The following is a 26,036-nucleotide window of genomic DNA, read 5'->3' on the forward strand; positions in this document are numbered from 1 at the left end:
GAGATAGATATATAGGTAGATACTATACATATATATGCAGTGGTTGAAGTGTGAATTTAGAAGTGGTGGAATGGAAATTTGAAGTGAATAACTAGGGCCATTTATATCTTTCCCACACATGTCTTCTATATATCACTTTCCCTTGTTGGCTCCCTTGTTTTGTTTGTAACGGGCAGTTTCTGATTGAGTGGGGGGACACAGTGTTTCTGTTTGTGGCATGATATACTTACAAATTGGTTCACCAAATGACTTAACTCTTCAGTCGGCTAATAGGAATAATGAATATTTTTTGAATAATTAAATGTTACTGCTATAACTGACTGTTTGAGCAGTGTGAACACTTAATTCTGTCAGTTTGATCTTAAAATGTTATTTGATACTTCTCTGCAAAGGCAAGGTGCCCCAGAAACATGTCATGTTGTCCAAGTCCAACAGTAATCTAGAAAATATCCCACACTTGCCCTCCAGCTAAGCCATTCATTGTAATAATTCACAATGAGAAAAATATATTCATTGTAATGAACCTCAAGACTAGGTAGTGTCATATACTTGATTAATTTCATAGAGAAAAAAATACAGAATATTATACATTTGTGTTTATCGCAAAATACATACATCATAAGTACAAAACTATAGGATTAAATTCATTAGTCCAAAGTCTGGATCATAACAAAACATCTTTCCCATGGTGAGTATAGACAAGTATGCCCTCCACGTACACCTGGTAACAGCTCTTTATCACCTCTAGACCCCTCAGAGTTGCATCCTTAACAACCCCAAGACCTAAACCAATAAGGTATGATATCATTCTCAAGAGGACAACAAAGCAACTGGGTGCATCCTTGATATATAAGCGGTGTATGTTACATACAAATACTATATGTTAAAAGTCAGTTCTCCAATTGCTGATGCACATCCCCACCTGCTCTGTCCCATGCTGACAGCTACAGGACAACGACTGAATATGGATGTAGTAAAAGTAATTCTACCTCCTTGTGAATAATAACTAAAGGCAGTGGCATTTCTATCATGCTGCAGTCGCCATCTTTACACTGCTGCATGTTATATGCCTGCCACTAACTAGCATGGAACATGTGTATGCAAGTAAGATAGACTATAGAAAGGCATTGTATGTATGCTATGCATTAAAATCTTTATGTATTTAATGGTGAAAAAAAAATAAAAAATCATATTTTTTATAAATGATTATACTGTTAAGAGTTGTTCATTTATTTTATAATATAAATAATTTTTTTATGAATTCTGATGTGACTTTATATTGCACATACGCTTGTGTATATACTGCAGTCTGTCCTTTTTGTCTATTTATGCAAGCACCATGCAGGCAGAGCATACTTACACCCAGATTCAAAAGAAAATATGTATTGAGATCCACTTGGATTTGAATACTACTATATAACTACGCCAAGTCCAAACGCAACTTATGTGCAAGTGCGTTTGGACTTGAATCAAAAGTGTACAATTCTGCCTTCATAATGTTTGCATTGGATACCCTGATATTGGGTCCAGAGCCAGAAATTACCCCCAAAAACAATTGATATAAGGCCGAGATCATAAAACCTTTGTGCCTCAGTTAAATTTAAATTATACTGTGACCAGAATGTAAGTCATTAAATGGCAAACTTTTTACTGAAAGGTAGAAAGACATTTGCTCTAGCTGGCATGATGGTCAATAGTGTACATCTTTTTTTATTATAGTTGAATTTGACTCTTTCATATTTCTTCATTAAACACAGATATTATATACTTTGGGCTGGGACTTTCTATGCTCCATCTATTTTTATAGTAGGAAGTCATCCTGTATTCAGTTGTTAGAAATTCAGACAGGTGATCAGAGGCTAGTGAAACTCCCAAACAAGTTTTACTAGAAATGAGCCAGTGACATTCTTTTAGTAAAGAAAGGGAAGTATTGCTTAGAAACCTGATCTACACACTCTAACCCAGAACATTCATTGAGTACACATACACAGAGTGACATCACCAGTACTTTCAGCCTTCCTAGAAGCAGCTGTTCAAACCATCAGCATGATTCACCCCAATGAACAATTCTACTGGGTTGGTCCATTAATATTCAGTATTTGTTCTCACAGGAAACAATATTGACATCACTAAAAAGTTATTCATCTGCTTTAATCCAGTGTGTATAAGATTTCTTGACACAGTATTGTTCCATCTGCCTAAATTCCTCTGGTATTGCTGTCTATATGATTTTAATATGTTCATACAATTTTAATATTGATCATGCTTTAGCATGATAACCAATATTCAGTAATCTATATGTTGAAAAGCAATTTGCATCTGTCTATAAATTGCAGAAACCTAAAGACATAAAAAATGACCTTTGTTTGTACCCACCAATCTTTTTTTGCATATCCAAAAGCCCCTTACACACTGTCATTTGCAATGCAGGTTAAAAAGCAAGTAAAAACACATATACTACATGGACAAAAGTATGTGGACACATAACATCCATATGTGCTTTTTGAACATACCATATAAAATCATGGCCATTAATATGGAGTTGGTCCCCTCTTGCTACTATGACAGCCCCAACTCTTCTGGGAATGTTTTCCACTTGATTTTGGAACATGGCTGCAGGGATTCACATCCAGTCGGCCTCAAGAGAACTGTGAGGTCTAGCACTGGTGTTAGGCTCATAGTCAGCATTACAATTCAATTGGGGGGAGGTCAGGGCTCTGTGCAGGCAGTCAAATTATTCAACACCAAAGTTGGGAAACCATTCTTTAAAGCACCTCACTTTGTGCTCGGGGGCACTATTATGCTAAAACAAGACAGGGCCATCCCCAAACTGTTGCCACAAAGTTGGAAGCATTCAAATTTCCTTCACTGGCGCTAAGGGGCTTCAGACCATTATTCCTCTTCCACTAAACTTTACATTTGGCACTACGCATACGTGAAGTGCTCTTCTGGCATCCGCCAAACCCAGAGTCGTCCGTCAAACTGCCACAGTGAAGCGTACTTCGTTTCTCCAGAGCACGAATTTCACTGCTGCAGAGGCTTGGGTGTGGCTGCTAAGCCATGAAAACACAATCCATGATGCTCCTGGCAAACAGTTATTGTGCTGGTGTTGCTTCCAGAGGCAGTTTGGAACTTGGTAGTGAGTGTCCCTCCACATTAGCAGTAACCAGCCCAGGCTATTAGCACTGTTGCTGGTTACACTTTTTTGGGAAGGAGCTATGTATTTTTTTTTAAATGTATTCTTTTTTTCAATTCCAATCAAGATGTGGAATTGTATATTCACCTCATATTCCTTTCTGGTGTGATTTCTGTAATATGCCAATTTTCTTCTCTAAGACTTGCAAAATTAGAATGTTGTAAAGTATTTTTTACATGCATGCAACATTATATTCCTGTTGATGTATTGTTATTTTTACATAAGAAATGGCACCCTGTGATCAGTGTTCTGTTTAGTAGCTTTACATAGGTGGAGCAGTGCCCTTTGTTTTGTCTATATTTATAAATCATGTCCCAGCAAGAGCATCTTACTAAAGACAGCAATTTCAAGGTATTTAACTCCTCCCTTATGCACAACTACAAACCTGTAACCTGTAAAGGGAGATGAGCAAACATTTCAAAACTGTTACATGTTATGTTCACCTCAGTCCTCATTTGGATGTGTAATTTCCTGTGTCTATTTGAATGAGTTTGACCTTAAGTTTTCTGTGCGTAATTCCTGTTATTAATATTTTTTACACCTGTAGTCAGGGGCAGGCTGGGCTTGGGGGCAGGGGGCATCTGCCTCCCAAGCTGGTGCCATAGTGGGCTACTTTGCACTGGGTCAATGAGCCGCCTGCATTTTTTCCTCTTTAAAATAGGCTGCAGAGTCGAGTCTTGCCCCCCGGGCTAAAATTTGTTAGCCCTCCCCAGCCTGTAGTTATTGTTTACGTTCCACATCATCACATATAATGTTTCATGATGAATGCAGAACACACTATGAAAAGGCTGCAAATTTAGAGGGAGAAAGCATGTATGTGTGTGTGTGGGGGGGGGGGGGGGAAGGACAGTGTCATTATTATTATTTTTTAAGTCAAAACAGTATGTTGCCCCAAACACAACCACAGCATACAAAATACTGGCATACAAGTAGCCAAAATAAATTAAGAAGTAAAAAAAACAGTAGGCACAGTCTTAAAATCTAGTCGGAAGAGCTGAGACAAGAGGAGCAAGTGTGGCTCAGAGCTGGGGGCCTCAGGCGAACAACTGATTTAGGTATACTAGTAGAATGGTTAAGTGTGTGGCAAATATAGCTTCATGGGAAAAAATGCAAATCAAATACTTCTACCAAAAGGTTAGTGAACATTAAATGCTCTAAAAATAATTGCTACTGAGGAGGAAAGGGATCATTAATTTAGGAGATTAGGTTAACAATGTTCAAAAAATGGGAAAGGCTAGTCAGATGCTAGGTTCAAAAGGAGAGGAATTAATAGCAAAAAGATAGATGTGGTGATGCCACTTTATTGTGTCATTGGTTAGAACTCGCCTACAATATTGTGTTCTGTTCTGAATGCCATATCTGCAGAAGGAAATAAATAAATTACAGATTGTAAGAAGGGCAACTAAAGTGGTGTATGAGCTGAGTTGAATAAACATAAGAGGTTAATTTTAGGAGGTTCCCTTAATCAGGAAAGCCGCTTCCCCTCATCTCACTAAGTGGGTACCCATTGCTCTGGGTAAGGAATAGGTAGCCATACTGGAGCCAACCCAGCAGGGGTTCTAGGGACATGTGGGTCAACAATGTATCAGCCCTTTTGGAATCCAGGGGACTTAGTTATCTAAGACTAGACCAGAATGGGTTCAGAAATCATGGGAATTTAGCTCCCTATAAGAGGGATAGAACCTTGGCTCAGTGTTGTGCTGATGCTCTATACTTAGACACAGGTGTTGGAGTTCCAACTTCTGTCAGGTCCCACTATTCTATATTGCTGGCATTCATTCCATCAAGAGACTTGTCATTTGAATGAGCTTTGCTGGAGCAAGGAAACTTAAGCAGGAGTCCTCTCACGCTAGTAGAGAGTACTGGTAACAGTCCAAGCAGCTGGGACATTGATGTTAAGAGGCTGTTTACCAAATCTGCAGCTTCATACACTGCAGGGATAAGATTCCTTTTTAAAGATTGGTGACTCACCTAGCCGTTATTTAACTACTATCTTAGTGTTTTACACTCTGTAATAAAGAGTTACATCTTTCCTATTTACCTAGCCTGTGTGATCTGAGAACCCTAATGGACCAGGATTATCTCATTAGACGTGGCTTTAATATAGTGGTTCCTACCATGATTATCTTTAATCCTAGTTATGGAACCCTGCTTGTCAGTATTTTACATACTTTCCAACTTTCTGAAGACTTGCTCCGGGAGCCTGCTGGGGAGGGGGCCGTGATGGGGACGGGGCTCCAAAATTTGTGACATTTTGGCCCCGTCCCCGTGATGTAATGACGCAAACGCGTTATTTGACAGTAGGGGCAGGGCCAAACTCTGCGATTCCCGGTGAATCGCGGCGCTTTGGACATAATTCTGCCCCCTTCACTAGGAAGGGGGCAGAATTCTGCCATATGCGGGAGATTGCCACACTCCCCCCAAGAGTCCGTGAGACTCTTGCAAAATGCTGGAGTCTCCCGGACATTCCAGGAGAGTTGGCAAGTATGGTATTTTACATCTAGGGAACCCTAGATTTTATATTCCTGATACTAAATCCAGTGTTCTGTGACCTTTCTTGCACATTCACCAGTAGTAGATCTCCTGACTTGTACCACAATCTCCAGAGAAACATTTCCTCAGCATTCTTTCATGTCACAACTGGAACTGGAATGTACTTGCAGGTGATGACACAGCTCAAGAGGTAGGTGCGGAGCCTAACGCGCCCGTGGTCTTCTGAAGGTACCCCCGCAAGGAGGTATGGGTTTATCTGCGGATGACGTACAGGTTGTGGTCCTCCTACTGAGCCACTACCGAGATAAAGAAAGGGTATGGTAGTCAGTCCAGCCAGATTAGCAACGTTCTGGCAGCAAAGGTACACAGGGAAATCGAGGAGGCGTGGTCAAGTATGGCTGGGACGGTAATGCTCTGGAGACAGCAGTACACAAGGAGAATTTGAAAGAGAGGTCAGGCACAAGTGGAGGAAATACCAGGTAAGCTAAATAGAGGAGCAGTCGGGAGATTAGTCAGGAACTAGCTGAAATCATACTCAGGAATCAATCACAGGAACACACTAGAAGAACTGGCGCTAGGGGACCCAATACTCTGGCACCAGCATGGCACCAGAGACAGGTTTAAATAGTTCCCAGGACCAATCAAGGTGGCGGCAACGTGACGTCAGTGGGCACCGCCGGAGTTCCTAATAGCGTCCTGTTTCCTAGCAATGGGACGCGCATGCGTTGAAGAGCTGGCAGAGGAGTCGGAATTGCAGCAGGAGACCTGACAGGCGGCCGTCCCGATACGGAAGAGAGACGGCGCCTGACACCTCTGCTTCCTTCCAGTGTCTTCAGTCTCTGCAACAGAAGTAACCCCTGACATCCCCAGTGCCTGCCTTCAATTCCAGTATCTACTCTCAACTGTGGTCTGCACCACTTCCAATGACTCCTGGCTACTCTCACTTTAGGATTACGAAATCCTGTCTACTCCACAGGCACAAAATATTTCTTACATCCAGGAATTCACAAAGATTGAACCTCAGCGAAATGAATATGTTTGATCTGCATTCACTGTTTAGCTCGGTTCTGTCAGTGTATGTGGATTTAAGTCCTCAGCATTAGATTGTATCAGTTCCCAAACCATTTGCAGATGTCCTGGCCAAGTTCCCAGTTCCAATTTTATAGCAATCTCCAAACCTGACTTTCCATTCTGACCTGAGGACTCCCCGACCACTATCAGTATTGATTTCTGTATGAGATCTGGCATATTAAAATATTCTGTATTCCATCCGTGTCTGATTACAATTCTAACTGTTGATTTTCCTAATCATTTAATACCATAGTATCCATAAATCAGCTTGTTCCATGGGACTTTTATGTGATTATGTTCCTCACTTGCGTCATCATGACTAAATAGATTTCTATTACAACTGCACAAAATACCAGAACAGCAGCTGCATCCCCTTCAATTTGAGTACATATTAGTTGCCTACTTAATAGCAGTGTTTTGGGTCTGAATTTTTACTATTTTTCAGTTGAATTAATGTTATTAATAGAACAAACAAAATGATGCTTTAGTGTTGAAACAGTGAACAATGTCCAATATTGCATTACCAATAATTACAAATTATGAAATGTTGCAGAACAAGAACAGAATGTAAATTATCAATAGGTGTGGTAGCCACTAGCCAGTAGGCAAAAAAATAATCAGTACTAGCTATATAAGTTCTGATACACCAAATAAAGCTTAAATTATATGAATTGCAACTGCTGTATGTATGCTGTGCTGGACTGGCAAATGTGACTGATGACAGATGTCCCTTTTTTAAATTCATAAGAAACAATTACTAAATGCAACCATTGCAGGATAGATTAATTATCACAGTGATCAATAGGTGCGCTAGCCACTACTAACTAGTGGGTAAAAAAAATACTAGTATCAATATTAATTGTGGTATATCAAATCAAGATCAATTGTATGAATTTCAGTTGCTGTGCTGTAGCTGTATATTTGCTGTCTGGAACTGACAGTTCTAATTTCAGTATGTTCTGTGAACAGGCCCTGATGCTGAGTTGGACACTTGTTGGGTGTAATTTGTGCTGATAAAAGTCATCCATAAAAATAGTGTATTTATGCCTATATGCTGAGTAGCATGTTTTCCCTTTCATGTTTCTTTCTATATCTTCTCCTTACCCTTTTACCCTAGTCATCACGATCACTCGGCACTTATTCCTGACCTGTTGCTGGTACCTGTTACGATGTTGTGGGTTCCATTGCTTTTGTTGCAGAACTCCATTTACAAGGGCTTCACCACTGTTCTGGTAATGGTCAACCAGCTAACTAAAATATCCAATTTCATTTCTCTCCAAAATTGACTTCTTATTATTACTTTTGTTATTAATCTTTATTTAAAGAGTGCCCTCCCTGTGTTTGCATGGGTTTCCTCCGGGTGCTCTGGTTTCCTCCCACACTCCAAAAACATACTGGTAGGTTAATTATTGCTAACAAATTGACCCTAGTGTGTGTCTGTCTGTCTGTGTGTGTGCGTGTTAGGGAATTTAGACTGTGAGCCCCAATGGGGCAGGAACTGATGTGAGTGAGTTCTTAGTACAGCGCTGCAGAATTAGTGGCGCTATATAAATAAATGGTAATAATAATAATAATAACAATAAATTCACTACCACACAAAATGCATATACTTTTGTTTATATAGTGTATTTTTCAATTATGCATTCTTCTTTACAATAGAAATCTGTCCTTGACGCTATGCCAATATTTCTCCTGCTTCTTGGGTATGTCTAGTGGCTCCTTTGGGGTGCATGCACCTAAATGCGCGCTTGCTAAAAAGAAGCTCCAGTTTACACATTCCTTGTGAGCTTGTGTTTGGGTTTATCATAGTTATGAAATTTGAATCCAGTTATTGATCAAGATTCTTGAGAAATAATTCAATTAACTTACCATTATGCCATCCTTGTACCTGAACAATTGCATGTCAATATTCAGGTTTTGCTGATGTTTCCAATAAGATATCTACTGAAGTTGTTTCACTTCATAGCTTATATGTTCTTAATCTTGTTGGCAGGTAAAATGCCACCTAAATGGAAAGTAAAAGAGAATACATAGGGGGGTATTCAATTGACGGCGGGATCGTCGAAAATCCCGCGCTCTAAAGATATTACCGTTAATACGGTAATATCTCGCTGGATTTCAGCTCGCGGCTCCCTGAGCTGCGAGCTGAAATCCAGCGAGTAAATTACTGTATTAACGGTATTTACGTGCAGGATTACCATATTAACAGTAATATTTTTCGAGCTCTGTATTTTCCGCCGTCAATTGAATACCCCCCATAGAGTATAATTTAAAAAGTGGTTCTAATCAGCACCCTACTAACCTGAAGGGGCAAGTTTTTTTGGCTACAGAAAAAGGGAGGGAGACATTTACTCCAACAAAGATTATTGAGGTCTCAACAACAACAAATAAATGTTTTCTACTATTAATATCAGATGCATTCAATCATATTAAAGAGGCCAAAATTTTGACCATACATGACCGTAAGGGGGTATATAATTAATATGAATAAGCCCAAAATATCAGGGATGACCATTATTTAGTAAAGCCTTTTGATTTATAAAATTCCCTGTATGTTTTCAAAGATTTTGCTAATGACATTATCAGAAAGTTGTTTTATGGTTATTACTCTAGGGAACTTTTTAATTATTTCTTCCTCTTTGTTAGACCGCATGTTCATTGCAATCTTTATTTTCAAAGCTCAAAATGCCTTCTCTATGCTACAATTGAGAGTGTGTTTTTGAGGTCATTGAGGTTCCTTTTTTTTTTACATAATTTCTATTACTGGTTTACATATTGATCCTGGTAAAGTACAAACCCTACTATATTGAGCACAATCTAAACATTTAAGGTCCACACAACATTTTTTAGTCGTTTAGCTTTAGAAGGGAGCCAATCTTCTCTCTTGGTCTATTAAATCAGTCTTGTATTTTGAGAGGCTGAAACAAGCCTTTATTTTTGCGCCACCATGGTGTCATTATAATACCCAGCAACCTTTAATGGTGGAAGTGAATGCCTTAGACATGGATGCTACAGATATACTCTCCCAATTTTCTGATCACTTTAAGGGTACATCCAGTTGGACATATCTTACATTATTTTCCCATCATGCCTTGTTCAAGAGCATGAAAAATGCAGTTTATACCCACCAGAAAACATAACACACATAAAATATGCAAAAAGATTAAATTCTAGACAAGTCAAGTGGTCTCTGTTCTCTGCTCTTTTCTCATTTTAATATACTATAACCTTTCAATTTGGAACTAAGAAACTGAAAGCTGATGCTCTTTTGAGGATTGTTTGCACATAAACAAGCTCTCACCTTAGTTCAGTCCTCCAAGTCAGGTGATATATCGAAATTTTCTCATTTCGTTCCAGCTATGTTATTGCTTAATCTTACTCAAACCTGGAACAATCTTTCAATGGATTTTATTGTTGACTAATGCCCATAGATTGGGTTGTTGTCATTTGTGCATAGTAATTCTACTTTCTCCATCGATGTGTCTCCATTATTCTGTGTCTATAGTAAATTCTATCCCTTTTCTTCATTTTAGTACAGGTTTTTGAAGCAAATAAACATGGTTCAAATGTGCAAGGACATTTTTTCTAGAAAAAACCAGGGTGAACAGGGCTAAATGTTATCCTGGTGTCCTCACAATTCTCATGTCATGATGTGATTGTAGGTTCAGGCCTGGCACTGTTTATATCCCTGAGATAGGTCTAAGATTGTCTGACCTGTGTGTGGTATATTGTTGTTGCCAACTTCTTTGTCCCTGATGTGTATTTGACTTTAGATTATGAATCTACCTGATTATTCTGTACTGTACAACTCCAGTTCCAGTTTAAAAGCTGACCTGTTTGACTATGAGTATTCCGGAACCTGTTGTTTATTGCTTCACCATACTAATAAACATCTATAACTATTTTCAAGTGCTGGAGGAAACTGAGTACCGATGAACACAAGGAGGTCTATCGTTAAGCAGGCTGCTATACGTGAACAGCATGATTAGTCTGGCCATAGCTGTTTAGTAAAACACACAGACATTACAGTTGCACTACTGGTGCATTCTTGTGATGTGTTCGCTGCGAAACTAATGAATGCTAAAATAATTATTTATTAATCGCTATTGTAAACACTGGGGATCACTTAGAGGTGGATGCATTTACGCTATGAAAGTTCAGAGGAAAAGATGCACTTAATGCATCTCATGATGCATCCAGCTCAATAATAGTAGCATTTGCACCAGGCATAAATCAGAGGTAACAAGTGTGTATACACCGTATGATAATGTACAGATAGTTTTGAAATGTCATTTGACCATGTTAGTAGTAAATGCTAAAATCACATTACACAAACACAAGAGAGAATATTGTCTTGAAAATTATTAAATGTTAAAGTCACATTTTTTACTTAAATACAAATTAAATTAAATACAAACATCTGTGGTTTTCCCCTTTAACAATCAAATGTGCTTTGTCTTTCCTGTAGTAGTCCAAATGGAAATGTCAATGTGCCGATACTCAAGGCATTCGTGTCTATACTTTTTTACATCCTCTAAATGGACCATTGATGCTACTTGCAAACCTGGTATAGAACAAGTGTATGGTGCTATTTGGGGGTCATTTGTAAAAACTGAAAATATTATTTTTATAAATCTTGGGCATTTTTGCCAATTAATTTTCAATAGCTCTTATTTTGCAGTTCTCCTGTGTACATTTTTTAAAAATGTTCTCCAATAGTAACAGACATGCATCAATATATTTGGACCAGAAGAAAAACTGACAGTGATATAATTTTAAAACTAAATATAGAAAATCCTCAACCTGAAACAACATTAACATTTGGCAAAAGGTAAGGGACTCCAATTAGCTATGGTATTTTGAGTTTTAAATTAATTTCTCTTATATTTCTAAAAGTATTTTTGTATAATATACCAATACAGATACTGGCAAATTTATTTACAAAATGGCACCATAATGTTATATGCCCTCTATGAAAGATGTCATACTATATAGACATTAGACAAACGTTCATCTTTTTTATTGACTGGGGTGATCTAACATAACCTTGCAAGTTCTCTTTTTGCCCCTCTCCTTCCATTAACTCAAGCTTCTTTTAAAGTTGGCCATGATTTCAAAATTCTAAATTAGTGTATGCTTAATCTCCCTAGTATGTTTATAACTGTACTGACTGATATTGTCAGCATGGCCTTAATATATGACAAGAATATGTGTACTGCAGTCTTCTGAGCCAGGGTAATGCAGTGTCTACAGAAAATGCCAGGACATATTTAACTAATGATGTCTGTTTACAACATTTTATGGTTGCTCACTGGCTTATCTACAAAGGGTGCAGGGTGTGCACTTCTGGCCCCCATGCACCTAGAATGAACAGCCAATGAAGCTATGTAATGATTTCAGACCCAATGCCAATCTGCAGTGCGAAATTCAAAGAATATAAAATACTGCAATCTCCAGTAAATAATAAGAATCCACTGAGTAGGCTGAAGAATATGTTAATCTGAATAATTTTCCTCAAGACGTTCTTAAAAATGTACTGTAAAATCCAGAGGTACAAATCCTAAACAACACAGTGGAGGATGTAGTAATCAACAGAAAAATTCCCCTGTAGCTCTGTCCCAGTCTTTAGAGGCAGTAGCTGTCTGAAAGGCAGAGATTCCTCTCGTACTCCAATACTAACAACAGTGATTCCTAGTCCTGAAACCTGGCTCCTTTAAATAGTATATATTGGATAAAATCAGATTTTTCTGATATATCTGTATCCATCCAATTCATTGAGCTCCTTCTAACATTTAGGTATGATTTCTGTATATAACAGTATAATGCCTTGTGTTATGTTACCTACCTTTAACCACCCATGGTTTGTTTGAAAATGGCATCATGGTGGCCTCATTATTCTGAGATGAGCTCTTCTCTTCTGAGAGCACTGACACAAATAGTCCCAACTGTCAATAATAGAAAGGGTAAATTGGTACCTAGCCCATTATAAACACTTCCCTTAGCAGAGGACAGTCCAAGGAGAGGGCAGGAAAGACCTGTATAAAGTCCCTCTTGCTGCTAACAGTATTAATTCCATATAGTGTAGACTATGAAGAATATCTATTTGATCTTGATAACACTGAATCCTTTAGTGGTGGCAAAAGAGAAGATTCATCAAGCAAACAAGGGCCACTCCAAGTAAAAATAGAAATACTAAGAAAAACTAAATGAAAAAAGTAAAAAAAAAACATTTAAAAATACATGCTTGCATTTACAGAGTAACCACTCCTTTGAATTTAAAGGACACACACAGTCAATATCATTTACTCTAGAAGCTGAAAATATCTTTAGGCAAATTAAGGGGCTTGCACTAATTGTGTAACAGTTACATAAAATAGATTATTGAGAAGGATGAACACAAGGAGGTCCCCTTAATTTGCCTATTTTACCCAATATAATGCACTTAAATTAAACTGTTGAATGCAAGCCCATTTGCAGTGAGTAAATTCCATATTAAAATTACGTCGTATTTAGAGTTGGACATGCCTTGAGCTTGTAGCCCCTAATACCTAGAGAAGTGTATCAAGACTACATTATGTCTGTAGTTTCATAAGCACCAGCAAGCTGCAGCATCCATGGTCATCATTCTTGTCCCCATCCTCCCTTCTCCTCTGCACTCTAGAATGCTAGAACTGTCTGCAACTAACACACACCCACCACTACCTTTTCCTCTCACCCTTTTCGTCTACTAGCCATTACAGAAGCCTGTATCTCCCACTCTGACACCACTTCTGTTGTTGCACTCTCCTATAGTGGCCCCTCCTTCATCCACACTCTGCCTCGCCCTATCACACTAAGTTCCTTTCCTCCTGTAGTCCAAGATCTCACTCTCTTCCTCTTCTCCTTCCTGTCCCATCGACCAAGTTTCCTCAAAGCTCCTACACTATCCCTCTGCCTTCAAACATGCTCTTATATTTCTTCTTTTTGAAAAACCCTCTCTTAACCCTTCCTCTCTTTCCAGCTACCTCACCATTTCTCTGCTCACCTTTGCTTACAAAATTCTGGAAGGACTCTTTTTTTTCCGTCAAAACTGCACTCACCAAAGTGAATAATGGCCTACTTTTAGCGAAGTCAAAGGGCCACATTTCCCTTCTCATACTACTTGACCTCGCCATCTTTTTTGACACTGTTGACCACTCTCTTCTTCTTGACATCCTTCACTCCCTTGGTCTCCATGACACTGGTTTGCCTCCTAAGGTCACTCCTACAGTGTCTCTTCTTCTGTTTCTTGCTCTTCTTCTCTCTAAGTTAGTGACCCCCAATGCTCTTTTCTTCACCCTCTGCTCTTCTCTATCTACACCTCCACTCTTAACAAACTTGGGCTCTCCTTCACGCTACACTACCACCTTTACAGAAAGCGACACCCAATTCTACCTTTCCACCTCCAACATCTTGACCTCTTACCTATCTCGTGCCAAATTGTATCTGCAAAATCTCCCATTGAATGACCAAACATATCCTAAAATTTAATCTGTTCAAATCTGATTTTTACTTTTTGCTGCCACCCTTAAAAAACGAATGTCATCCTATCACCAATGGAGAAACTGCTCTGGATCCATCACGGACCCTTTATTATGCGTATACGCAACCTTAGTTGTACATGTGCAATAGTCATAGAGGGTCACTAGTTACTGCTGTCCAGTAACCACCAATAGTAAATAGACCCTGTATTTGAGGCATCTCTCCTCATCTGTAGCCTGGTTGCCACATTTCCTGTAAATACCCCTGACTCATTCAGCTAAGGTGAACAGGAACTTTTAAGTTAAGTGTATTAGGTAAATATATAATGATGTAACTCTACATATTTATCTGTAACACACATACATAGGCTGTCCCTTGTGACAATGGTGCTGCATTGGGATAGGTGGTAAAATTACAAAACAACAATAGTACTTCCACAGAAGGAAGCAAACATGTGAAAATATTGTAATCAACGTGACAGATGGTGTGAGTATTATGCAAATTGGAGTTGATGTCAATTTAGGAGCTAATTTGGATCAGGTGTTCATGTTGCAGGTGCCAAATCAATTTTGCTTTGCAAGGTGTTACATTTCTTAATCAAATAATGTATACTTTTGCATGCTGTACACAAATACTAGAAACATATATTTTTACACTGTCATTTACAGTTCAGCTATATCGCAACCCAATCCCAAAAAAATAAATAAAATGAAGATGCAAATTAAATATTTTTCACCATAATGTTATTGTTATGATAAAATCTAAATATAATTAAAATTTTCAGAGTCATGAGATGATTTAACCATGGTAATTTTTTAAGTGTTTTTTTTTCTCATTGCAGACTGTGGCTCCTCACTCTGAAAAATGAAAAATGCATTCACAGAGCAAAAAGTGACATACAAATTGGCATAAACCTCCATTAGATTGATCATAGAACTAAGATTTTGCTTGCTCAAATGTAGATTTCATGGTTTAGACTGCTCTGGATGAGCACATGAAAACGCTGTCTACGTGTCATTTTTCTTAACATATTACAATAAAGGTAATTGATCTGATGTGGCGCTTCACTCAGTGTGCAGCCTGATATATGTAGAGGAGTGTCCACTATTCTCCTACACATAAAACATCAACATAAATATAATTAACATACACTTAGCGCGCACCTTCTCACATCTCACAGGAGATAGGGACTCCTATACTCCCTTCACTGGATGACCCTTATCTCTCTCCTCAATTAGAGTTCCTATAGTCTGAAAATCAGACTCATGGAAACATAAAACAAATGGAGAAATGATAGTGCAGATTGTTGTAAATTAACATATAAAAGTCCACAAAGTTCCCGGAAAAAGAATGTAATCTTCAACCTCGTGATGGAAACGAAGGAATACCACCGTTATTCTTGTGACTTTTTTTTCTCACACCATCTCCCCCAAAGGTATATGCTTACAAGATGTTGGCTTTAATAAAGCATCTCTAGTGATCCTTTCTGTGTACCGCTTTCAAGTTCCTCCACAGAGTAATGACATGATGTGCCAGATAAAAAGAAATAAAAACCAATCTGGTGCATTATCATAAAAACACCATTTAATATTATCTCCAAACAGAGACCTGTACATATAAAACATATAGAACATAACATCAAGGATATCCCCAAATGGTAATGTGTATATTCATACCAGATAGATTCAGGATATTCGCATGGAAATTTCCTCCACAGTATCAGTCCCCGATGTGTCAAAATCCCGCTCACACTTATCCTCCCAACGCGTTTCGACTCTAGGTCAGAGTCTTTTTCAAGGTAGGATAATAGTGTCATATCGCCTCTATATATATCCCTGTTTGTGTCACATACCGCATAGTAAGCTCCACCCTGCTTCCTTTTCTATCATAAACGAGGCTTGGATGAAATCCAAAAGCGCTCGTCACTTCCGGTATACGCGTATCTTAAACAAACTCGTCACTTCCGGTATACGCGTGTGCCATAGAAAGTCCCAAACTGCTTCATGATATTCTAAAAACGAGGCTTGGATGTATTCAAAAGCCCTAGTGACTTCCGATATATGGAAATTATAAACAATAGAACTTTATTGACAGGAACAAAAATGTCCTGATATAAATTCTTGATAACTCGATGACGGGAATAGAAACAGCTAAAATTGCTGTTTTAGATGTATCTAAAATCAGGATTAATTAAAAAAGGTTCTATGCAATCCTACATCATTCCTCATGAGGACACACATACCATGTACATTTAAAAATACAAAAGTACAAAAATACAATGTTAAAAAGGTTTCTGTTTGAAATTATGGTGAGTATATGGAGATATTCAAACACAAATAAATCAACATTCCAGATATCAATAAATCCTAAGCAGAATTACCCAAATACAAATATACATATATAGAAGAGTAGACAAAATCTGGACCACTTCAAATCTGTAATTCTTCGTATTTTCTTCTTCAATTGTCATCATGCTTCCCAATAAGTTTTGATCAAATGTCTCAGACAAAGGGGTGAAAATATAAGGAGACATGGAGGAAGGAGAAAACAAGAAAACAAGAGAGTGGTTAACTCAATATAGAGGTTTAACAATTATATGAACCACTTCAATTCAAACTCTATATTAAGACCCTTAGGGGTTAAGGTCTTTAATAAAAAAATCCATTTCATTTCAGCTTTTGAAAGAGAACCAGCTGTATCTCTATTCTTCCAACTAGTTTCTATTACCTGTATGCCACAAAATTGTTTAATATGTTCTGGTGTACACATGTGTTGAGTTTTAAAGTGATTTGACACTGAATGAGTCTCCAGACCTTTCCGAATGTTGTATATGTGTTCGCAAATTCTAGTTTTTAAGGGGCGAGACGTCTTCCCTACATAGAATTTGCCACACTGACACTCTATGATATATACAACATTAGTCGTGTGACACGTGATGAACTGTTTTATCTTAAGTTGATATCCATTTATGTCTAGACATGTAATCTTACTCGACTTTGATTTTACTGTTCTACAAGCCAGACACAGCCATACAGAACAGGAGGCCCATATGGGTAGGAGATAATTTTGTCTGAGAAAGATTCTAAATCTGATAACGAACCTGTGGATGAATGGAGAAGGCCAGAGGAGAGGTATCATGATATCAAACAATGGTGTGGTCATGGGTTCAATTCCCACCATGGCCCTTTCTGGGTGGAGTTTGTGTGTTCTCCCCATGTTTGCATGAGTTTCTTCTGGGTACTCTGTCTTCCTCCCATGCAGCCCAAAAACATACTGGTATATAAATTGGCTTCTGACAAAAATGGACCCTAATGCATAGTTGTGTAGTTCTCCCTAGTGAAGCACCATTTGTTACCAGAATACTTCCAAATTATGCTATATGAGTGACTATGGTGTATTTGCACTTGGAACTGTGACCTTTATGTAGCTCAAATGACTTATTATCTAGAAAATATCTGTGAGCACAGCGCGGTGTTAACATACTAAGACTGTTGTATGTTCCCTACACACAGGGCCGGACTGGGACTAAAAATCAGCCCCGGCATTTGAAGCAGACAGGCCCACCTCTGTTGATGAGCAGGAAAAAACTGTGTTACCGCGGCGTCAAGGGAGTGGCCACATTATGTTGGGAGCGTGGTCAACATCAGGCATTGATACATACATTATAATAAAACATTACATTTTTCAGGTCCTTCCCATCCACATCACGCCACCTCACACCCCAGAAACACATTACAACACCCCAATCCACTGTACTTATCTATGCTTCTGCTGCTGCTGACATCCATCAGGGTGGGAACTTCCTGTTGAGTGAGCAGGGAAGCTCTTAGTCTCACAAGATTAATAAATCTCATGAGATTTAGAGCTCCTCGGCTTGCTCTGCAGGCTGTGTCCTGTCCGGGAACTGGGAGCAACTATCAGATTCCTCCTGCTAACCAGAGCTGGATTAAGGCTCAGGGGGCCCTAGGCACTTAAGACATGGGGGCTCCTATGATGTAATATGGTTATTAGACACATTTTCAACAATTACACAGGCGATACTGTGAGCACTACTGTTAGGTGCACACAGTTCTGCCTTCTCAAGCAGTACAATGTGAAGTAGGACATACCTCCCAACTGTCCTTGCAGTCAGACCAAATCCTGACTAAGCAGGACAGTCACCCACCAAATTCAGGACAGTTGGCAGACTGTCCTGCTTTCTCCTACCTGTCTTGTCATTGTCACCGCTTGTGGCTGCTGGTGTCTTTAGATCAGTTGCTGTTTGTCTGGATACTGAAATGTTGGGGTCCCTATTTGTAAAAAAAATAGATACATGAAATTTAGACAACTCCAACCAGCACCGCTGTTAAATCAATATAGCACCCACGTTTTAAAATTAGCCCTCACTCCAGCCCCAACATTAAAATAATAGTATTCCCATTTAATAAATAAACCTATTTCCCTCCCTACATACAGCCCCAGCATTAAATTAATAGTATTTACATTTCATAAATATACCTATTTCCTGCAACCATTACTGCCATTAAATTCATAGTCACATTTAATAAAGAGACCTCATTCTTCCAAAACTCACCCCCACATTTAATAGCCCCCAAACCACTCCATCCTAAATTAATAGTCCCCACTATTACATTGCCCCACCATTACCCCGCAAACAAAATAGCACCCATTAATTAGCCACCATCTACCTCACACACACTACATTGCCAAAAGCTCCCTGTGCAATCACACACATTACTGTGGCCTTTCATCATCACCACGCTATGCCCCCTTATAATCGCACTGCGCCCTCCATGGTGCCCCCCCCTTCATCACACTCTGCCATGCTGCTTTTGCCCCTCCTCACACTCTGTCATGCTGCTTTTACCCCTCCTCACACTCTGCCATGCTGCTTTTGCCCCTCTTCATCACCCTGTGCCATGCGGCCCCCCACCTTCTTCATCCCCCTGTGCCTTTTATCTCTCCCCTTTCTTCCTCTCCCCGTGCCTTTTATCTCTCCCTCCCACTTCTTCATCCCCCTGTGCCTTGTATATCTCCCCCCTTTCTTCCTCCCCCTGTGCCTTTTATCTCTCCCCCCACTTCTTCACCCCCCCTGTGCCTTTTATCTCTCTCCCCCCTTTCTTCACCCCCCTGTGCCTTTTATCTCTTTCCCCCTTCCTTCACCCCCCTGTGCCTTTTATCTCCCCCCCCTTTCTTCATCCCCCTGTGCCTTTTATCTCTCCCTCCTTTTCTTCATCCCCCTGTGCCTTGTATCTCTCTCCCCCTTTCTTCCTTCCCCTGTGCCTTGTATCCCTCACCCCCTTTCTTCCTCCCCCTGTGCCTTTTATCAACCCCCTTTCACCCTCTCCCTGTGCTTTTTATCACCCCCTTCTTCATCCCTGTGTGCCTCTTATCCACCCCTTCTTTATCCCTTTGTTCCTTTTATCCCACCCCCTCTCCACTTATTCATCAGCCTGTGCCTCTCTTTGTTTCTCCACTTTTTTACTTACCTCTGAATTGCTTTCTTTCATCTTTATTTTCTTTTCTTCTCTTTTCTCTCTTCTATCTTCTTTCTTCTCTCTTCCGTGTCGCCGCTCCTCACTGAATGCCAGGCGTGACGTGATGACGTCACGCCCGACATTCAGTGGAGGGGGAGATGGACGCAGGCACTGCGATCATGTGACTCACATGATCTCACTCGCGTGCGACGTCGTCCCCCCCCCCTTCTGCCGAAAAAAATAGTTAAAAATTAAAATAAATCGAGAGTGAAAGCGTGGGAGCTAAGGCGCCGCGATCATTTGAGTATACAAACACTCACATGTTAGAGTTCTTGTACAAAGTTGGAATTTGTTTAGGTATTAACATCCTTTCTACCTTTTTAGTTAGATATCAAGGTGGCAGGGCAGTATGTATAATGAGAGCACCAGGGTGGGAGATGGCAACAACTAACACTGACTTCTGCTTGTAAACCTTATGAAAAATATTGTTGAATTTTAAAGGTATATCACCAAAACACAATAAAATATATGATAATTCAATGATAATTGGCCCATTTGTTGTTACAATCCTATCATTTTGTTGTCGTGGTTCACACAAATTTATAAAGCTGCCCATATGCTGCCACATGAAACAAATGCCCACTGATGTTGCAATGTGTAAAGCCATGTGCCTGTTTTATTCCCAATAGTGCAAATTGGTGGTGACTGCTGTGGTGCAAGATGTTGCTCCTTCTCATGGGAGACGCTTGCTGGTTTGGGGGGGCTCCTTGATGAATGCAGGAGCAGTTATTGCCCTAATCCAAAAACAAATGTAAACACATTTAAATGATCAATGTGGAGATTGGACATTTAAGGGGATGTTTCTGATGTAGCGAAGATAGAGAACAGGCATCACCCTATACGTTCAGTAGTATGTCTTTTGCACAAAACCATGTTTACTTATACAATATGGGAAAGCGCACTTTTATACACACATATACCAATGGAAAACATGTTCAAATGTAACACATGTAGTAAACACAACAACAGGCCAGTGTACTCTCATGGCTTATTTAAGACACAGATGAGGCTTGAGCAGATTTTTGTTTATTTGTCTTCGTCTCTGGTATATCTGTGTCCCCAAGTATGTTTTTGGAGTGTGGGAGGAAACCGGAACACCCAGAGGAAACCCACGCAAACACACGGAGAACATATAAACTCCACATAGATAAGGCCATGGTCGGGAATGAAACTCAGGACCCCAGTGCTGTGAGGCAGAAGTGCTAAGTGCTAACCACTAAGCCACCGTATATACAGCTCCTTACTCTCTCCAGCACAGTTCCTGATGAGTAGTATGAATTTGGTTGCAGGTATATCCCCTTACTTGTCCTGCACAGTTCACATTTCCTACACTCCAGTACTCAATACTTCACTGCAGTTCACCCCTTCACTACAAGGGCACTCCAATGGATGCAGACAGGGAGACAGCTTCTCATCAATCAGTTCTGCAGCCACACTGATGCATGCAGCAACTCCCCTTTCTATTTTGGGGTCCTTCCTCTTATGGGGCTCCCATACTCTTTCTTAGGGGTCAGTAATGTTTATCTCCAGATGGCAGCTTTCACTCACTCGCTCCTAGGCAATGCCAGAGGACTCTGGGACAATCACCTCCCCTGTGCCAGGTCCCCAGCTTTCACATCAGCTCTCCTGGCTTGTGACTCTCAAAGTCTCTCTCTCTTTTCCCCCTTGCTGACAGACCCACCTTCTCAGAGGCTGGGCTGGGTTGTCACCATAGCACCAGAAAAACCTAACTCACCCACCAGATGACCCCTTCTGTATTCACTGGGGTGCATAACTTACTAAAATGCCACTAGGGCGCATTACATACTTTTCCCATTTCTCTCCTAAAATACTGCCTCATTTATTACTTAAAAAAATCATAAAATCTAGGAGACATTAGGACTATTTTTGTCATGTGTCTTTTTTATTACAGTGTTTGGAAAGCACCTGAAAATGTACTTCTCCACCAAAATGCAAACACACTTGAATTTTATTAGTTCGACCGATTCCAGAAAATGATCCCCCCCAATCAAAGGGCATCTTCACTATGCTCATCTGCTCTTGCTCTGAAACCAATGCACCCTGGTGAAAATCTAATATTATTCACCCAAATCTAGGCACATGTGGGCCCAAAGCTTGATTTGTACTACAGAGCTGCCATTTTGCACTTTGCAAATTACCTCCACTATGCTGTTTACAAGGCAGGAGTGTAGAATATATTTAGGAATTCTCTTTGGAAAGTTCAAAATTTAGTGTGCTTATTTACACAGCTACAGTTCATTTCTTTTTATGGATATCCCCATCTTTTTTACACCTATGTGTAAACTTTAATGCAAATAAGGAAGGACTCCATCATGTAAAATAATAAATGAATGCATAAAATCACTGTCACAAGAGAAAAATATTACAGTAGCAAAAACATTAGTAAGCTAAAAAATAAAGCAACTATTAAATAAAGAATGTTAAGAACCCTCTGAATGGAAATTCTTTTCCTTGGACCATTCATCATTGCAATACAAACTTCAATGTTTGAATTCCTTCTCGTAGACTTTAATTACAGTCGTTTCCCCACAGAAAGTAATGGACAATGCCTGGTCTGAGAATGTGAAATTGTTATATTCAGTTTTAATGAGGATACAAATACAATCTACACTTTTATAAACCGGATAAATGTTCTCTCATAATTCATTTTTCTGTTAGTTTTCATCAAAAATGAAAGGTAGTATAACCATCTGGCATTGTCCAATAAATAACTTAGGTGAAGGTTCCTAAATAGGCAAAAATCAATGCTAACGTCATTGTCAGCTGGTACTCAAATACCAAACTTTTGTAAACAGACACTTACTTAGATCTCTATTTCACTAATTCTATCATGTTGGTTATTTTCTAATTCATTTAAGAAGACCCGAGGAGTAAAGTTAATGAAACATTTTATTAGGATGAAAAGTTGATTTAACTAATCCTTTTTTGCTCACACACAGCTAACGATTTTATTATTTTTTTTCTACAGATATACCCAATAAGATCCACACTGCCAACGGGGACATCAACTAACCCACGTAGCCCAACTAATATGTCTAGTTAGGGTTGTGGAACGGATGAAGACAAGGCCAATGGTGTCCATGACATTTCCTAAGGGGCAATATTTGAATTTAGGATGTTGGAAGAGGCTACGTCATTAGTTGTGTTGAATGCAAGGTTATAAACCTAGAATCGTTTTCAAGGTAAAAGCAACTTATATTAAAAGTTGTAACTAACATTCCTCCTTTGAAATAAAGGGTACACACATTATTAAACAATAAATAATATAAAATATGTGGTGACATTCAGTAAAGTTTATATTTATCAAGAGCTGTATCGAGCTGAAAGGTTTTTTTAGTTCTTTGTTTAGAACAAGTTGTTTTAACGAGAACACTTGTTTATAACTTGCAGATTGCTAAACTTACATCTGCTCATAAAATCTACCAACTTTGAAGTGGTATAAGACAAGTACAAATGTACTGACAAGCACACAGTGCAAAACATTTTATCGTAAACATTACATTAATCATCTATGTTACAACTACTCTCGCAACTATTTTGATAGAAAGATACAAGTGGAAAAATTAAAGGTCATTTGGAAGCTACAATTGTGCAAAGCTGTTGTGTATATGTTTTTTGTGACATCTCCCACCTATTCTTACATAAGGGCACCTGGTTTTACAGGTATGTGCATGGATTTAATGGGCAAAATGACATTGTCTCTGGAGGTGCAAAACATTGCACTAGCTGATGGAAGGAGTTGGTCGGATCCAAGTTTTTTCTTGCTAAGTGCGGACTAAGCCAACTTTTGCACAAAAGCAGAACTGAGATTTTACTAGGATTATTTAAATGGAATATGAGTTTAAAGATGGCACTTTTACGGCGGCACAAATGGAACCCTGTAAAAAGATGAAAGTAGATATAGTGCATATTGTACAAATAATTATCTTTTAAGAGTTGAGCTATGCATAGTTAGATCTGTGCCTTTAACTCAATAAAGATGATCTTCTTACATGTGTATCTCCTTAATGTTGAATAAATGAATGAAATCAAATAATAAAAGAATAAAAGAATGAAATAGTGGGCATGTGTGATTTCCTTTATATTACCATGATGTGTTATGTTCACCCTGTGGCAGTGAAATCAAGCCTTTAGTAAACGATTACACTTTTCCCAAATGGAACGCTCTCAATCAAGTAGAAAATGTGGCATTATTAAAAGGATATTCTTCCTGATGAATTGTATCTCCTTCCAGTGGCAGATCCAGGGGGGAGGGCGATCGGGGCGATCGCCCCCCCCCTAGCAGGGACTTGCTGCCGACGGCTGCACACTGTGCAGGTCCTTTCAGCGGTGACAGTATGCTGCCCAGCTGCTCTGATTGTGTTTTAAACACAATCAGAGCAGCCGGGCAGCACACTGTCACTGCCGAGCGGACCTGCACATAGTGTGCAGCCGCCGGCAGCCTTAGAAATCAGAAAGGGGGCGGGGCCTAATTCCCCCCCCCCCCTAAAATCACCCTGGGTAAACCAATTGTCTAGATCCGGCCCTGTCTCCTTCACACTATGAAAAAAACCAAAACATATTTAGGGTCTGAGTTTTACACATTTTGAGCCTGGAGCATACACATAAAATGTCTGTTGAAAACAATTGTGGTCTTAACACGTGTGTTTTTAGCCAAAGGTATCTCAAGATATACCTAACTCAAAAACATTGTTATTTCTAAGTCAGATGTATGCAGGGGAGGGCTAACAGATTTTAGCCCCGGGGGCAAGCACACAGCACTGGCCCATAAATAGCGGCCCATCCTTAAAGGGTGGTTTTTGGTACAATATATATTTAGCTATATAAAAAGAGGCTATTTTAGTGTTGCTTAATCCACATATATATATATTTTTATGCCCAGGCCCAGAGCTGGATTAAGGCTCTGGGGGGCCTGGGTACTTTAGACAGGGTAACCCCCTACAATGTAGCATGGTTATCATTTTAGACAAATACAGAGGCAATACTGTGTGCATTACTGTTAGGTGCACACAGTTCTGCCTTCACGAGCAGTAGATGGTGAAGCAGGACATACCTCCCAACTGTCCTAAGAGAAACAGTCGCCCCAAATGCGGGACTGTCCCACTAGATTCAGGACAGTTGGCAGACTGTCCCACTCTCTCCTACCTGTTCTTGTCACTCTCACCACTTGTGGCTGCTGGTTTCTTTAGCTCATTTGCCGCTTGGCTGGATCCTGGAATATTGGAGGTCCTAATTGGAAAACAAAATGGGTACATGAAATTTAGAAAACTCCAACCAATAATAGTATTTACATTTGATAAGTAGACCTATTTCCCTCCAACTAACCCTGACATTAAATTAATAGTATTCCCATTTAACAAATAGGTTTATTTCTCTCCTTCCAAACAGCCCAAGCATTAAATTAAATAGCATTTACGTTTAATAAATATAACAATTTCCCACAACCATACCAGGCATTAAATAATTCATAATCACTTCTAATAAATAGACCTAATTTTCCCCAAACAGCGCCAAATTCAATTAATAGATCCCAAACCACCCCAGGATTAAATTAAAGGTCCAATCACCCCATCTTAACTTCATAGGCCCCACTATTAAATTAAATTCCCCCCATCATCACAACACAAATAAAATAGCAATACACACACAATACACTGGCCCCTTACTCACACACAATACACTGGCCCCTCACTCACACACACAATACACTGGAACTCACTTAAGTCTAAGGAGGTATGCACAAATCTAAATATGGATGCATTCTGCTATTGATACACAGTACGGAAAGGCATATATTTATGTCACAAAAAAGTACTTACATCAAACTCTATCAAGCCCTACACACACACTGGGCCTGATTCATTAAGGAAAGTGAAGCAAAAAAAAAAAAAATGAGTAACTTTGCACCTTGGCAAAACCATGTTGCATTGGAGGGGGAGGTAAATTTAAAATGTGGGAACAGATTTATAGTTTGGATAGGGCATGTCTTAGTTCAATTTTAAATGTCAGTGTAAAAATAAAGATATCAAATATTTGTGTGCTACATGAAAAAACAGCTAATATTTCGGGACAGCTTTGGGGGGATTCTGTCCACTGCTGCTCTGTAAGGCAGGAAATCACTAGGTACCCCCACAGGGGTGTGGCCACCCCCACATCAGATGTGACCCCCCCCCCCAATTCCCTCGTCCCACTATCGGTGAGACCAATGTTGGAAGGTA

This window comes from Mixophyes fleayi, chromosome 1, assembly GCF_038048845.1.
Source record: "Mixophyes fleayi isolate aMixFle1 chromosome 1, aMixFle1.hap1, whole genome shotgun sequence".
Lineage (NCBI taxonomy): Eukaryota > Metazoa > Chordata > Amphibia > Anura > Limnodynastidae > Mixophyes > Mixophyes fleayi.